Genomic DNA, 17,414 nt, shown 5'->3' with positions numbered 1-17,414 from the left:
TAGCATCATACTAAATGGCCTTATATATCTAGGTTTTGTTCTATTGTAAATCTCTGCTAAGAGAGCCCAAGGTTTCTACTGATTATGACAAATGAGGAAACGATTGAGCCTATGTTCCTTTGAGTCTGGCTTACTTCATTTAATATGATTTTTTCTAAGTCTTTCCATTTCCTTACAAATGAAGCAATGTCATTCTTTCTGACTGGCTTCAACATTTTTAATGGTGATAGAAATTTTACTTTGCTGTCAATCCCTACCATCTAGCACAATGTGTATAGTTTGCAGTGGGCATTAGATAGATAGATACTGAATGACCATATAAAATAATCACACAGCTCTAGTGTTTGAGTCTGCATAAGCCTGTGACCTGTATTATAAATGTATAAAAAGCCAAAGCTGGGCTGGGAGTTTGGCCTAGTGATGGAGTGGTTACCTATCATGCACTAAGACCCAGTTTTGATTTCTTGATACCACATTCATGGCAAAAAGCCAGAAGTGGTGCTGTGACTCAAGTGATGGAGCTCTAGCCTTGAGAAAGCCCAAGGACAGTGCTGAGGCCCTGAATTCAAGGCCCAGGACTGCCAAAAAAAAGAAGAAAGGAAGAAAGAAAAAAGGTCGAAATTGGAGGCTTTCCCATTGACCAGAATGGAGAACTGTTTCCTCTGTTGCCCATCCACTCCTCACATCAGAGACATTGGCTTTGTGTCTGTGAAGCCCTGGTGACATTTATATGATTTCAATTCCCACACTTCTTTCAATCACCATGAAATTCAGTAGGGATATCCATGTGAAATGAAATTGTCCTTACAGACTTTGAAATTCTGAGAGATGTTAATGAGCTTTGTTTCATCTGCAAAATTTATCAAGAAACCCAGCTTATTTAGTCCTAATAACTAGAAAGCAGTAATCTAAAAATCAAAGTAAATGTATTTCGATCAGAGCCAGAAAACTTATTTTAATAAATAAGACTGCATGTAGGATTCTAATGTAAACTATTTGGTAAAATAACATCATTAAAAAGAGTAGTAAAACCTAGTCCCCTTTTATGTTCGTTCTTCAGAAATACTGAACCTAATATTCCATTTGCTTTGAGGGAAAGGACCTAATATTCAATTTGCTTTGAGAGAAAAGAAAAAGCATAAAATGTTTGTTCTAGGATATAGAAACATAAGCCATATAATGAATGATTGTTGTTCTTAAGGTACTATGTTATCTCTCATCTCTTTTGCTGTCCCTTGGTTATCTCATATTGTTACAGTATCTCACTTTGTTACCTGATATATCAGATATATTTGTATTGGGTTATTAGAAATTGGATAGGGAAAGGGGGAAAACAAGATGAGGGGTGGGAGTGGGGGGGGAATGGGGACCAAGACATGTGAAAGGGTATCCATGTATGGGAATTAATGCACCATCTATCTGGCAAATATCATGTAACCCTTCTATTAATTACAATAAAAATATATGAAAAAAATGTTTGTATTCCAGGCTAGCAGGTGTATTATCTGGGGATCCCTTCAGGTTAAAAAGAGTTCAGTCCAGGAACCTGAGATTTAGTGAGGTCTACACTTTACTCTCTACTTCTGAAATGATCTCAAAGCTCTTGCCTTAAAATTCTAATCAAATGAATGTGAAGTCATGATCTCTCAACTATATTTGGTTCTTTGTTTGACATGGATGAGTTTTACATTTGTTGCCAACATTTGAAAATTGGAAGATTTCATATTAAAATTTCTGTTTGTGCTCCTCTTAAAATATGAGAAGATTTGGCCACACTAAACCCAAATACTATTGTGGCAAACTGAGCCAGTATGGAGTAGTAGCTGCCCCTTAGGGAGAGCCTGGATGCTCTAGTTTTTTCCACTCTTTTGACATCACTCCATACATTTCCTTTCTCTTCCTCAAAACTGTTGTGAATTCCTTTGGGTCTCTAACTTTTGTTTCTTCCTTTCTTTCTTTTCTAATAGAAATACCTACATTTCTCCAAGGTAGTCAAATTGATCTGAAGCTCTTGGGAAAAGCTCAAAGAACCAATTTAGAGGGCGGCCCATTTCTCTATTCTTTCTACTGAGATGGGAATTCTTGATTCAAGTGTCTGTGAGATCAAAGGATACAGACTATTGCCTTCTCCTCCTTGCCAAGGTTTCCCCCTTTGGGATGAGGCCTCATGCAAACCCTCAGTAGACTTCAGCATGCTGTGCTAATATCTAAAGCCAGCACCAGCTCTCATATCTGTGCAGTATCAGGGTTAAGCTCATTGACAATCCACTCTCTGCTCTCCCACTCATTTTGATATTCAACACTCTTCTCCTTTTGCAGCCTATTTTAGTTGGCTTTCCTGTGACCCAGTGGATAGAAATATTAGTGCCATTAAATCAGTGCTTACCAAAAAAAAAAGTGGAAAAAAAGCCCAGGCAGTAAGTATGTTGCAATACTACTAATAAAAGTAGAGTGAGCTAAATACCAAAGTGACTTCTTAAAGAAGAGGGAAGGAAGATCTCTTCGGGCTCCCTTGGAATATGCAAGAGTCTAAATAATTGATCTTTCTTACAAAGTATATTTGGAACCAAGGAGATTACCTTTTTTAAAAACATTGTTCACTGTATGGCAAAGGGCAGGTGTGTGTCTTTGTAAGTATTCTGGATTTCTGAGTTAATTGGGTATGTGCAAATGTACTCACAAAAGAAAGGGAGGGATTTTAATTGTCATCTTTTTTTGAGATGCCACAGAGTTCATTCCATTGTATGTTCATCCTCACTGCTACCAGAAGACACTGAAGCCAATGTGGAGAAAAATCATGCCAAGTTCTCATGATCTTTAGAGAGATAATTTTATAGCTATGCTCTGTTAAAACCTGAATCTTCCATAGATATACTGTAATAGTTTTGGAAAAGTTGTGCATACTAGAAGAAGTGTGTTTTGTTTATGTGCAAAAATTATTAATTTGAAAATATGAGGCTCTTTTTTTTTTCTCAGTTGGGAGGCTTGAACTCTGTGCCTGGATGCTGTCCCTGAACTCTTCAGCTCAAGGCTAGTGTTCTACCACTTTGAGCCACAACACCACTTCCAGTTTTCTGATGGTTAATAGAAGATAAGAATTTCACAGACTTCCATGCCCAGGCTGGCTCTGAAACACAATCCTGAGATATCAGCCTTCTGAGTAGCTAAGATTACAGGCATGAGCCACCAGCGCCCAGCTATGATGCTTCTTTTAATCCGTCTCCTGTTTATCCTTTCAACTTTTTATTCCAGAAACTGATAGCACTGTCAGCTCCTCCCTCGTCTAAGCATCATTCCTAATCTGCTTTGCCACAAAATAATGGACATCCTCTCCCCACCACATTGCATCCAATGCCCCCTTAAAAGAATGCCTGTTTCATCTTTGCATTCTTGGCACCTACACATAATAGTTGCAGATGACTAAATAAATGAATTAATAACTATGTGAATAAATGTATTTTTAGTGATTGTTGAGTCAATATTGATCTTGAACATTCTATATGATTGGACTAAAATATATCTCCTATGGTTACTTGTCTTTTGTTTTCATTAATGAATTTGAATGCCCTGACTTTTGGTTTTAGCATATAGTATGTGTTTACTTTGACTTGAACTATGAAACTAGTTCGAATATTCCATGAAAAATATGTGATACTGAAAGAAGGTACTTCGCCCTAAAGAAAATGGGGGTAGAATGAAGATGTTTTCTAAGATACTGACTTGTTTGGCTCCAGTCGCACTGAGGAATCTAAGAAAAGTTGTATCTTTGTATTTAGGACCATTTATTTCTGCAGGACTTGCCAAATTCTGTGTAAATCGGGAATGGTAAGAGAAGATTGGACAAAATCACCTCAGACCATATCCTTGGGTTTAATCTCATCTTGTGGCACCCTTTGTTATCAGCATTATTTAAACTGAAAGTAGAATGCCTTTGAAGGAAGCATGAACTTTTCAGGTTCACTTTTATGGTAGTTTGCTACCCATTTTCACTGTTTCTCCATATAAGATTTTTTCTCTCATTACAGTTAAATGCCACAGAAGTTTAAAGATTCATCCAAGGCCACAGAATTCAAGCCCCTTTTCAATTTACTACTAGCCCATCTTTTTAAAATTTAATTATTAAATTTCTGTGTGTGTGTGTGTGTGTGTGTGTGTGTGTGTGTGTGTGTGTGCACCTTGGCAGATTCCCATCTCTAACAACAACAAAATGGCATTTTTAGAGAAAAAATGATTTAAAATGAGATCATCTGTGTGCAAAAAGTCTCAAGAAAAGGAAAAAGGAAACATTTATTGAACTGAGACTTTAAAGAAAATGTGTTGTTTCTGTGGACGGCCTCATGCATCTGAGCTATTCTTTCTGCATTACTCTAAAAGCCAGGCAGCCGAGATGCAAGCTTCAAATGTTTAGTATTCAGTGGAGGAGCCCTGGCTCAAAGGGATCTACAGATAACATAGTTTTAAAGCTCACTGCACCTCCAAAATACTCCAGAAGGCAAAGTTATGTGAGAAATTTGCCTTTAGCTCTTTGCACCAAGAGTATAGTGAACCATCAAGGGAGAATCTAAACTCAACAGGATTGGCATATCTAGATAAAATGTAGATACTAAAAAAACCATATGATTGCAGAATTATTTTGTGTGATATTATGCCATGGTGTGTATATATTACTGTGAAACTAGTAGAAACCCACAATAGGCTATGACACGCATCCAACTGTGTGTTTGCAAGGAATACGAAAGGAAGAAGAGATTCACTTATTCATTTAATACGTGATTCTTCCTCTGGCTGTTGGACAGTTGAACACACTAGGGGCCACGATCTCTGGAACAGTCAGTTTCTATAATATCTTCATTAACTCACATAAACAACTAAATAAGTGAAACAACAACAAAAGCCTGGAAAACTCCCTATACCCTGACATGGAGAACAGACCATCTTCCATGCTTACAAAATTTACTCAGTTCATGACATCCTACCTTAGACATACATGTTCAGTGGAAATTGGGACAGACTACAATTTGTGTGTGTGTGTATGTGTGTGTGTGTGTGTGTGTGTGAGAGAGAGAGAGAGAGAGAGAGAGAGAGAGAGAGAGAGAGAGAGAGAGAGAGAGACAGAAAGACAGAGAGAGAGACAGAGAAAGAGAGAGAGAGAGACAGAGAGAGACAGAGAGAGCCTGGGGATTAAACTCAGGGCCTGGACATTATCCTTAAGCATAGTTTGTGCTGAAGGCTAATGTTCTACTACTTGGGGCACAGCTCCACTTCTGGGGTTTTTGGTAGTTAATTAGAGATAAGCCTTTCCTGCTCAGGCTGGCTTTGAACTATGATTCTCAGATGTTAGCCTCCTGAGTAGTTGGGATTACAGGTAGGAGCCACCAGTGTCCAGTTACAAGAAAAAAAAAATTTTAAAGAGAATTCCCATTGACTTGACTTTCTTTCTTTTTTTTTTTTTTTTTTTTTTGTCGGTTGCGGGGCTTATACTCTGGGCCTGGGTGCTGTCCCTGACCTCTTCAGCTCAAAGCTAACACTCTACCACTTTGAGCCACAGCACCACTTCCAGTTTTCTGGTGGTTACTTGGAGATAAGAGTCTCATGGACTGGCGTGGTGGCTCACATCTGTAATCCTAGGTACTCAGGAGGCTGAGATCTGAGGATCCAGTTTCAAAGCCAGCCCAGACACAAAAGGACTGCGTCTCTAATCTCCAATTAACCTCAAGAAAATGGGTAGTGGCGCTTGGTTCAAGGGTAGGGTGGTAGCCTTGAGCTGAAGAGCTCAGAGACAATGCCCAGGCCCAGGGGTAGGGTGGTAGCCTTGAGCTGAAGAGCTCAGGGACAGGGCCTAGGCTGAATTCAAGCCCTATGACCTCCCCACCCCCCGCAAAAAAAATCATGCACATTTGTGCCTGGGCAGGCTTTGAACTGTGATCCTCAGATCTCAGCCTCTTGAGTAAGGTTACAGTCATGAGCCACTGGCACCCAGCCTTTGTTGTGTTGACTTTTCTTCTTTAGTTTTTAGGAAATGTCCATATTACTCATTTTTTTAGAGCAATATTCTGAGTGAATTGTCTAGTGCTTGCTCTTTATATATCACAAATCAACTATATAATGTAATACATTGATATGTTTTTAGGATCATATTGAGAAAGTATCTTAATGATTTTTCTAGTGTAAGATTTTGTTTTAAATATATATATATATATACATACATACATATATATGAGAATATTAGCAAAATGTAAAATCTGGAGTTTAGATGTCTTTCTATGCAGAAAGTCTATAATTTTATTAGATTCTCTGAAGTGTTAGTGACCCTAAACGTGAAAGAATGTTGAGCAATCCATTCCTCCTGTCATTCTAAATGCTTTGCCTTAAAAGCCTATGGATTTCCAGTCTCATAGTATTCAGATTACTGCTTTCTTGGACACTATGACCAAGAAGGCAAAGTATGTTTAACATATCAAAAATTCATTTGAATATTATTTGAATGTCTATAAGAGTGGTGTAGCAGAAGTAGGAAACACAGTAAAAGAAATAATATAAACCTTCCATTATGCTATAGGTCTTTAGACATAAAGCAAGAGAATACCTATCATTAAAGCCCAGAAAATACATAGTATAATCAAGTTTTACAGTCTATTCTGATTTAAAAGTTGTTAATAGCATGATTCATAACTGAAGAACCCAGCAGGTAACCACTTGCTTTAGTTCAAAGCCTATGAATAAAGTTTAGGCTCTCCTACAAGTTTAGCCAACAAGGCTTCATTAAGAGGCTGAGTTAAAATCAACAGAGGCATTTATTAGTTGGGAAAGTGGTAATCTTCTCTTTTAATAAGCCAAGGTTTTAAATTAAATGAGCATTTAAGAGAATTAAACAATACTTTTCTGCTAAAAAGAGGAATCTTTTTATTTGGTATTTAAAGTTTTGGCAACACTCGTGACTAAACAGATCAGTCTCATAATTCCAGTAAAACTCATAATTAACTAATTGATTTAGATTAACTAATTCATTTAGATGTGTGGTTCTATATTGAAATATTACTAAATTGATCTATAAAAGAATTTGAGTCACCATATTTATGTAATTTAATTCATTTAAGAGATTAATTACTTGGGGAGGTTTTATGTCAGACAATTGAAGTACTTGAAGGAAATTAAATATATTAAATCTATAAATTAATATTTAAATGTTTGAAGAGGTTTCACTGTTTATAAATGGAACTAAATATTGCTTCAAGTACCCTCCAAAGCCATTTCTGAAACTTACTACATTATAAACAGAATGGGATCTGTAACCTGAAATGAGAAGCTTAAGGAAAAAGTGGATTTTATCGTATGACACTAAATGTAAGGACCTCCAGGATAAGGAAACAAAAGCCATATAATGAGTGACTGTTGTCCTTAATGTACTATGTTATTGCTCATCTCTTTTGCCATCCCTTGGTTATCTCATTTGTTACAATTTTTCACCTTGTTATCTGATATATTTTATATGTGCTTAATTGGTTATTTGAAATGGGAGAGGGAAGGGGGGAATCAAGATAAGCCGGAGGAGGGTGGAAGGGAAATGGGGACCATGTCATGAGAAAGGGTATCAATGTTTGTGAAGTTATGCACCTTCTATCTGGTGAATATAATGTATCCCTTCTATTAATCACAATAAAAAATTATAAAAGAAAAAGTGGATTTTAAAAATTTGCAACATGAAAAAATGTTTTTAATATTTAAAAATAAAGTGCTAGCACATCGATATTTTCTGAACACAAAGGTCACCTCAAGGACTCCAGAAACGATTCCTACTACACTTTTTGCTTTAAATAAAGGGTTGTTTTTCATTTCCATGGAGAATTACACTCCCTGTACCCTCATCGGTCATAGGGCAATGTGGCTAGTACTTTAACTTTATTTTAAATTTTTCTTTCATTTTTTTTTTGCTAGTCCTGGGCTTTAACTCAGGGCCTGAGCACTGTCCCTGGACTTTCTCAAGGCTAGAGCTTTACTACTTGACCCTCAGCACCAATTTGGGCTTTCTTCTTTGTATGTGGTACCGAGGAATCGAACCCAGGTCTTCATGCATGCTGGGCAAGCACTCTATCACTAGGCCCTTTTGTTGTTTCTTCTCTCTCTCTCTCTCTCTCCTCCCCCCCCTCTCTCTCTGTGTCTGTCTCTCTGTCTGTCTGTCTGTCTGTCTGTCGTTCAGGCTGGTCCTGAATTGTCAATTTTTCTGCCTTTGCCTCCTTAAATGCTGGAATTCTAGCTGAGTACTACCAGACTCAGCCTCTTTATCATTTAAAATTTTTATTTTTCTTTTTTTTGGGTCATGGAGCTTGAACTTGTCCTGGGTGCTGTCCCTTAACTAAATCACTAAGGCATAGGTATAAGATATCATGGAGAAAGAGGAGCCAGACTCAAGTTCAACCCCTACTAGATATTCATAGATTCATCCCTCATTAGAAAAGAATGAAAGCAAGCAAAGAAAAGAAGGAAGGAAGGAAGGGCGGGAGGGAGGGAGGGAGGGAGGAAGGGGAAAGAAAAGAAGAAAGGAAGGGAAAGAAAGAGAGAGAGAAAGAGAAAGGAAGAAAGAACTATTAAACATTCCCTACTATATTAAGCCTTCCCCATTACAGATCTCTTTTCTCCAGTCCTTTCTACCTAATACTCTTGTCAGAGGTGGAAGCAACATGAAGAATGCCAAGTTCTCAATCTTCCCCTTGCAAGGCTGCCTTGCAAGCACTTTCTGTCCCTCTCTCCTTCTTCCAAGACCCCTCATTGGTCCAGTCCTTTTGACTACGTGGAGCAATCCAGCTTCCCACTTAAGCTTTGTGGTCCTTGGGGTTTGTCCTGCTGCTGTGAAGGATGTAGACATAATGATGTGGGCTGAAAAGCAGCAACCCTTGTCAGTACCCAAATGGTGTTGGGCACTTGGAACTCATGCTTTCTATTTCACTATAGTCCACCTGAAGGTCATGGTTCCTGTGCCTTTTTTGACCTTCCTGTAACTATAGTTGCCCCTAACCACGGCCCTGCCCTATTGCCATAAGGGTCTGACTTCCAGTTTCTGGCCCCTGCTCTTTTTTTCTAAGTGATTTTTCTGCCTGTGGGAGCCCAGCCTGCTTGTACTCAGATTGCCCCCAGGCACACAGCGCGCATGCAGTGATGGACAGTTGAAAGTCTTATCCGATGGACAGTTGAAAGTCTTATCCCACCCCATAGCCCACGAGGGGAGGGCGTAGGGGGAGTCACTGTGGGACTACCAGCCCCTCTTCTCCCAGCAGGGGTAGGTTTAAGACACATTGCCTTTCCTGCTTTCTAGTTAGTCTTCTTGTTTCCCATTCTTTTTATTTATAGTGAACCTTTTATTTTCTCCCATTTCCCTATCTCCTGTTTCTTTATTTCTGGATTATCCCCAGCACTTCCTACTTACACATTATAATATCAACTTCTAGAGGTATTTCTGAGGGAATCTAAGCTATAATATATTTTTCAAACCAAATGTCATTTTCAATGAAATTAATTAGGCATAGAATTTAGTTAGCCTTTAGCAATCTTAAGGGAAACCAAGTATTTACTACATGACTCCACCAAATCAAGGACTCAGGCTCCCTGACTTCCTTGGGGGAAAATGTGCTTTGACAGTAGGCTCGTCTCGGTAATGGTTGCCTACATATCAGACAAGGACATTGTTCCTCGAAATTTGGGTTCAACTATTAGAATTTCTTATACAAACCATTCAGACCCTAAGTATTTTTTATTGTAATGTATAAAAGGGTTTCAGTTACATTGGCTAGATAGTAGGGGCATTACTTCTCATACATTGATCCCTCTTAAGTTTTTGTCCCTATTTCCCACCCCCCATCCCCCAGTCATCTTGTTTTCTCTCTTTTCCTTTCCTATTTCAAATAATCAAATAAATGTATATACAATATATCAGGTAACAAAGTCAGATATAGTAACAATATGAGATTAAACAACAAAAGAGAAGAGAAAAAAACATAGTACATTAAGGACAATCATACAAGATAAAGCTCTTGTTTCCACATTTGGAGATCCTTTCATTTAGTCTCATCCTATATGATCTTATGTATCTAGGTTTTGAGCTATTGTAATCCTCTGCCAGGAGAGTCCTAGTTGTGTACTAATTGCTAAAAATGAGGGAAATCATTGAGCCTATGTTACCTTGGGTCGGGTTTGCTTCACTTAAGATGAAGTCTTTCCATTTCCTTACAAATGGGGCAATGTCATTTTTTTCTGGTGGCAGCATAGAATTCCATTGTGTATACATACTACATCTTGTTGATCCACTCATCTACTGAGGGGCGTCTAGGTTGGTTCCATATCTTTGCTATGGTAAATACCGTTCCAATGAACATCATTGTACTAGTATGGGCTTTAGTATGTCCTTGTTTTTGGACTTTTGGGTAAATGCCAAGTAGTGGAATTGCTGGGTCACAGGGGAGCTCTATGTTTAGTCTTTTAAGGAATTGCCATACTGCTTTCCATAGTGGTTGAACGAGTTCACACTCCCATCAACAATTTAATAGTGATTCCTCCTGGCCACATCCCTGCCAGCATCTGTAGTTATTAGATTTCTTGATCATGTCCATTCTAAATGGAGTGAGGTGGAATCTCAAAAGTTTTTTTGATTTGCATTTTTCTTGTGGCCAGAGATGTTGACCATTTCTTCATGTGTTGATAGGCCATTCTTATTTCCTCTTCAGATAAGCCTCTCTTTAAGTCTTTGGCCTATCTTTTAATGGGATGGTTGTTTCTCTGAAGATTTGTTTTAGAGAGATTCAATTTTGTAAAAATTATTTTTATTTTTATTTTTTTGGCCAGTTCTGGGGCTTGAAATCAGGGCCTGAGCACTGTCCTTGGGCTTTCTCAAGGCTAGAGACACAGCACCACTTTGAGCTTTTTTCTATGTATTTGGTACCAAGGAATTGAACCCAGATCTTCATGCATGTTAGGCAAGCACTCTACCACTAGGCCAAACTCCCAGCCCAAGATTCAACTTTTTTAGATGTAGATATGTTTTAGATATGAGGCCTTTGTCTATTGTATGGTTAGTGAAGATCTTCTCCCATTCTGTGGGCTTTCTGTTTAACTTACTAGCTATGTCCTTTGCCATACAGAAGCTCTGCAGTTAAATGCAGTCCCATTTGTCCAAACTTTCTTTAATTTGTTGTGTTTCCGGGTCTTTATCAAGAAAATTTTGACTTGTGCCGAGGAGACCTGGTGTATTTCCTATTCTCTCTTGTAAAGTTTTCAGGCTATTTGCTTTTACCTCAAGGTCTTTGATCCATTTGGATTATATGGGTTGATTTCTGGATCTTCCGTTCTATTCTGTTGGTCCTTACGCCTATTCTTGTGCTAGTAGCAAGCTGTTTCGGTTACTATATCTCTGTAATAGAGTCTGTTTTGTATTGATATTCTTCCTGTGCTGTCCTTTCTGGATATGAATTTTTTTTGCTTTATGGGCATACCCCTAAGTATTTTCTAGTAAAGTCGTACCCCAGATATGCCTTGTCACCTAAGTAGAAGATTGTGGTATGGATGAGGAGAATGCCCACTCTTTGGACTGTTCCCCACTTGTCTTTAAGCAGTCCAAATGATGGCTATGCTAATAGTTTCCATTCAACTCTGTCAGGAGGCCACATATATTCTCATGCCTAATAGATGCCTACAAAGTCGGCATTCTTCTGCTATATGTTTTCCGTCTACCTCCAAATCACCTTACTTGATAACTCCACTGGCCCAGGAAGTTTTTGCATCAGGAAGGACATGGAACATTTCTAACCATTGACCAGGTAGTGGCTTAATCATCCAGAGGATACAATGTATTTATGCAGCTGTAGGGCTCTCTAATGCAAACGTTATGAAGTATTTATAAGCCTCCACTTTGCCTCAAAACAGACCCCATTTGCCTATTTGGGTAAGGTATTAGAGCTTTAAATACCTCCAAAATGTATCTGCCTACTTCTGATTTTAATAGTTTCTCTGTCTCCCATTGTCTCTTGGAGGCTGGCTTTTCTCAGCCATCTGTCTTGCAAGCTCTCTCCCCTCATCTCCCTGTCTCATGTTCCCCTTCAGCCTTGTTTACAGTTCTTTTTCTGGAGGGGTGGTTGCAGAGTTGACTTCCCAGGAGAGGAAAATGAAATATTCATGAGGAAAGATAGTGTGGGCTTGTGGGATCTGGAAAAAGGCAAACCCAATGTATAGTAAATGAAAAAAATTAAAGATGTTGATTTTAATATTTTAATGCTTTAACCAGCCACTGGCACGTGAGTATGTCTGCTCACAAGATGCAGTCTTAAAGCTAGATAGCCTGTATTGTACTTATCTTAGAGATGAGTGATTTTTTTCTTTTCTATCATTAAATTAGAATATGATTACTTCCCTCAGACAAAATAGTACCTTTGGGTACTAAGTAATATAATTTGTTTCATAAATAGTATCAAAGTACCTTTATTAGATGCCAGCATCTAGGGGGAAACCAGTATTTTATTAATATTTTAGCATTGACTCTATTTTATTACATTTAATCAGAGTGGGATTTTTGATAACCCAGAGATGTACTCCAAACTTTTATCAATGTTTCAGCTACTTTGTTTGAAAAGAATGCTTGTTTCTATTTTTCCTTTAACCTAGAAACCAAACTGTAATGAATTCTTTTGAAAGCCACAAGGGCTGCATGTTTAGTTTCTCTGTGATCTGAGATCCCAATGGCTTTACTGCTTTATTTTATTTTTCCCATTGATATGTTCAATGAAGAGACCTATACTGTTGTACAGAGGCTAGGACAAGAATACCTGAATATATCAACTCTATTTTTCTTCTTCTTCCTTCTTTTCTCCTCTCCAATACTCCAATCCCTCCTATCTGGCTTGAACAGAGGGCCTGTGCATTGTCCTTGAGTTTTTTGTTTTTTGGTTTTTTTTGCTCAAGACTTTTGCTCAAGGCTAGCACGCTCTTGTTTGAACCACAGCTCCACTACCCCCTGCCCTGCCCTGTTTTTTTTTTTTTGGACAAATATTTAATTTTTGGCCATGTAGCAGTCAATGAAACAAGAACCATTACCTTGTGAATCTGGAAGTTAAAAGGAGATAGGAAAGAAAAAGATGGTTTTTGAATGGACCAGTCTCTCATTGAACACAGGATTTCAGGTTGTCTGTTCTAGCTCACTACTATGTTCTGGGGTTCCTATAGTCTGATCCACCAGGTATATGGAGAGTCATATCTGAATATTTTGTAGATTATGCTTTATTATGGAGATGATAAAATGGCATAGCAACTCATTTCTAGTTGGGACATAAAAAGAATGACTTAGAAATTTAGAGGAGACCACACTGAAGGTCATTTGAAAAGCTGACTTTGCCACTTACTGGAAAGGTGAGCGTGGTCAAGTTAATTGATGTCTGTCTCTTCTTCCACCATAAAGTGGTAAATGTAGTACCTAGCCTCCTCAGGTTACTGGAAGGAGTGAGTTAAAAGTTGTCATACCCATTAATGAGTGTTCAATGCACTCAGTTTAATGTTTGTTTTTCAGTCTGCTGTCCTGCTCCTGCTCAAGTTTTTCATCCCTGCTGGATTATCTGGCTGGCTTTTGCTTAAACAACTTTTACTGATAGGATGGCTGAACCATCTGAAAGGCCCCTTTGATCTTTGACTATTATATTCTCTACACTGCCCTTTCATATGTGGAACTGAAATCTCAACCCTTTTATTTGTACCCCTGGGAACCAATTCAGAGCAATTCCACTCCTTCTTCTATATGGTGTCCTACAATCATTCGGGAAAAATGCATGCACCGTTTAAAAATGTTAAATATCTCAGAGTCTACAATTTTCCCCGAGAACACATAATGTCCATAACATCTGTAGTGTCCCCAAGTTATTAAAAGGAGCATTTACCAGTTCCTACTTTATAAAATGTGACTTAGAGTCTCCCAGCCATCCTAGTTACTCTGCTTTGATCAGATTTCTTCATATATATTTTAGAATAATCACAAGATGAGAATAAATAGCCTAATTAGTGCTCTTATTTAAATGTACAAGTAACCAGAGAGGAAGACACCTTGTCATAGAACTTGCATCAGACAAAGGAATGTAAAGATTGTTTAGCCAGAGAAGGTATCTCTGAGGAGGTGAGAGTGAGATGAGCTTTTGAGAAAGAGTCTTGTAAATATCTGGGTTGGGGGGAGTGGGGGAAGTGTTCCAGGATGGAGAAGGCATATCCTGATTTGGGAACAAGCTTAGGTGATGTGAGATCAAACAGTAAATGGAAGGCCTTTGTGGCATGCATGAGTACAGAGAATGTGGAGGAGATTGGATGAAGACGAGGTTGCAGCTCCATGTTCATCCTGTAGTATACTAAAATAGCTATCTCCTCTTGTCTCCAAAAATGCTTAAGATTCCAAGGGATGGAAAAGTATTTCTCAGTCCTTCCAGTCTTCTTTTCATACTCAAACTTTACTCAGACTATAACTCAGATTATAACTCAGGTTATAATAACCTCTGTAGAGAAGGGTTTAATATGTAAGTACTACAATGTTTTGTTCATACAAGGATTGCTTACTCAGGCAATTAGTGCCATGTTTTCCCCCATCTCTGCTCCTTAACATCTGGTAAGATCTCCATCTGTCTTAATTGCTATGCATATTCTAGGAAACTCAACTTCAAGGTACTAGCTCTTCTGAGAAGCTTTCTTTAGCCTTCAAATGGTTACACATTCCCATAGTTAAAGGACCCCTGTATTATTTCACCACCTTTTCAAATTTTCAGATTAGTCATGGGTTTGCATGTCTCTTTCTTCCTCTTCAGTCCCTTATTCTACTGCACCCCCATCTCTTTCACCTGCTTCCTCCCTTCCTTTCATTTCCACTAGTTTTAAGAATCTCTTCTGAGTGTATTCTATCAATCTTGTAATTGTAAAGCTTACCCATGGGCTTTCAACTTAAGGGAGGTACTCAATAAACAGTCTTTGTGTGACTAGATATTGCAATTTGATTTTTCAAAAAGGGTCTTCTGCAGAATTTAGCCAGTTGGCTACTATTCTGCGAGGGGGCTGCTGTAGCAAGTAAGACTTGGGGCAGTACTTGCATCTGGGGACCTCCTGTAACTTGCATAGTTTAGCATCCATGTTTCTTCATTCAATGCCTCAGGGTGCTCATACTCCCAGTCTAGAATCATGGATGGTTGCTTATTCATTTTGCTTTTAACGGTTTCAGTTGTTGCTATGTGACAGGTCTTGTGACTCATCCACACATTTAAGTATGCCTGGGGAAGGAATTCCCTACTTCCTAAGGATTGCCTTGAATCATCTTTGTAGGACAGTTCTTCCTCATCCTATCATGGTTTATCTGTCTATAACATCTAAACATCGATTCTGCTGTTATTGTACAGGGAAGTTCCAAAGAAATCCAATCTTTTTTCTTTTGTGATAGCCTTTCAGCTACCTGAAGGTGCTTTTATTGCTCTCTGTGAACCTACAATTTTTTCCTTTCTTTAAAATGAAACATTGCTGACTTTTTTTTAGCTCTTGCCTATAGCAAGGATTTGATCTCAGTTCTTAGTTATGGGGTAATGATGGGTTACTATGTATTTATATTACAACATTTATGCACTTACTGTTACATTACAATATTTTTACTCTAATGCTTTAAATTTTCTCTCATTGCTTACACATCAAGCAGTGGTAAATCTATAACATATGTATGTGTATTTTGGGTGTTGTAAGTTTTCACATGCATTAGGTCATATAAATGTAGCTATTGCATATTTATTAAATCATTGCTTTTGTCTAGATTTCTATTAAATGGAAAAACATTTAATGCCAATTGGTTATATAATACCACAATGAAGAAATTAGATAAAGAGAAAATGTGAAACTTCTCCATGGTCAAATAGCTAATGAATCTCTTAAAGCATGATGGTATCCCAGTAAATGTTTAACAACTGGCTCTTTCGGGTGGGGTTGAATCTCAGTTTGCAGCATTTGATGATTTCTGTGGTGTAAGATCTACTATTAGACCACAAAGTCTCTGAGTGTCATTACTAAGTATAGGATTGAAAAGGATTATCATTGTTGTTTGTTGTATATACTCTATATACAAATAATGACATATATAACCTCAAGAGAATAGAGAATAATGTCATATGGATAACAATGAAATTTTTTAGTATTCATTATCTCTATTTTCTAAAGGTAATATTTAACAATCACCTTTCAAAATTCCTGAAAATTTGTCAATTGAGGAATTATTATGAATTGTGACAAAATAAGATAGGAATTAGCAGACATATATTTATAGTAACTTGTTAGGAAATCCAGAAAAGAACTGCTAAATTACATATGGGAATAGTCAAGGGATATTTTCTGGAGGGGGGTAGTAGTTCTTGAAGAATACAAAGACTTGGTCTTAAGGAAGAGAGGGGAAAAAGCACAATTGTTTTGTAGTAGAAATTATGACTTACAGTATCTTACCAGGACCAATAACAAATACTTCTTGAGAGCTTACTTTATTCTAGGCATGATAGACTAGACATGGTATCTATTTGCATGTATCTGCAAATATATGAAAACTGCCATTTAGGAAAGGACATGAATGCTTGGGATATGTTGAGTTTAGTTCTATGGTTGATATATCTATCTATCTATCTATCTATCTATCTATCTATTTATCTATCTGTCTATCTATCTCTATATATATATTTCCCATAGCACCAAGCAATCTAAGTTTGTTTTGGGGCTTGAGCTCAGGGTCTGGGTGCTGTCCCTGTTCTTTTTTTTTTTTTGCCAGTTATGAGGCTTGAACTCAGGGCCTGAGCACTGTCCTTGGATTTTTTCTCAAGGCTAGAGCTCTACAACTTGAGCCACAGAACCACTTCCAGGTTTTTTCTATGCATATGGTGCCAAGGAATTGAACCCAGGTCTTTGTGCATGCTAGGCAAGCACTCTACCACAAGGCCATACTCCTGGCCCTTTGTTGGTTTTTCAGGCAACTTTTTTTTTTTTTTTTTTTGCCAGTCCTGGGCTTGAGCTCAGTGCCTGAGCACTGTCCTTGGACTTTCTCAAGGCTAGAGCTCTACCACTTGAGCCTCAGCACCACTTCCAGCTTTTTTTTTCTATCTATGTGGTACTGAGGAATTGAACCAGGATCTTCATGCATTCTAGGCAAGCACTCCAATACTAGGCCAAATACCCGGCCCCGGTTTTTTAGGCAAATTTTTATTCAGGAAAACAGTAGATAACACAATGACTTAAGCTCTAGTGACAAAGCACATGGTTGGATTGAGAGCTTTCCTACATCAACTGTGTTGCACAATGCATGCATGGAAATTTTTTATCTTTCTGAAATTTTATTATTATCTTTCATTCAGTATCATTTTTGAGCACGGTTCATGACCAGGAAAGCTGAC

This window comes from Megascapheus bottae, chromosome 3 (assembly GCF_031878675.1).
Source record: "Megascapheus bottae isolate mThoBot1 chromosome 3, mThoBot2.hap1, whole genome shotgun sequence".
NCBI lineage: Eukaryota > Metazoa > Chordata > Mammalia > Rodentia > Geomyidae > Megascapheus > Megascapheus bottae.
The sequence above is the reverse complement of the archived record's forward strand: the minus strand, read 5'-3'. Positions refer to the sequence as shown.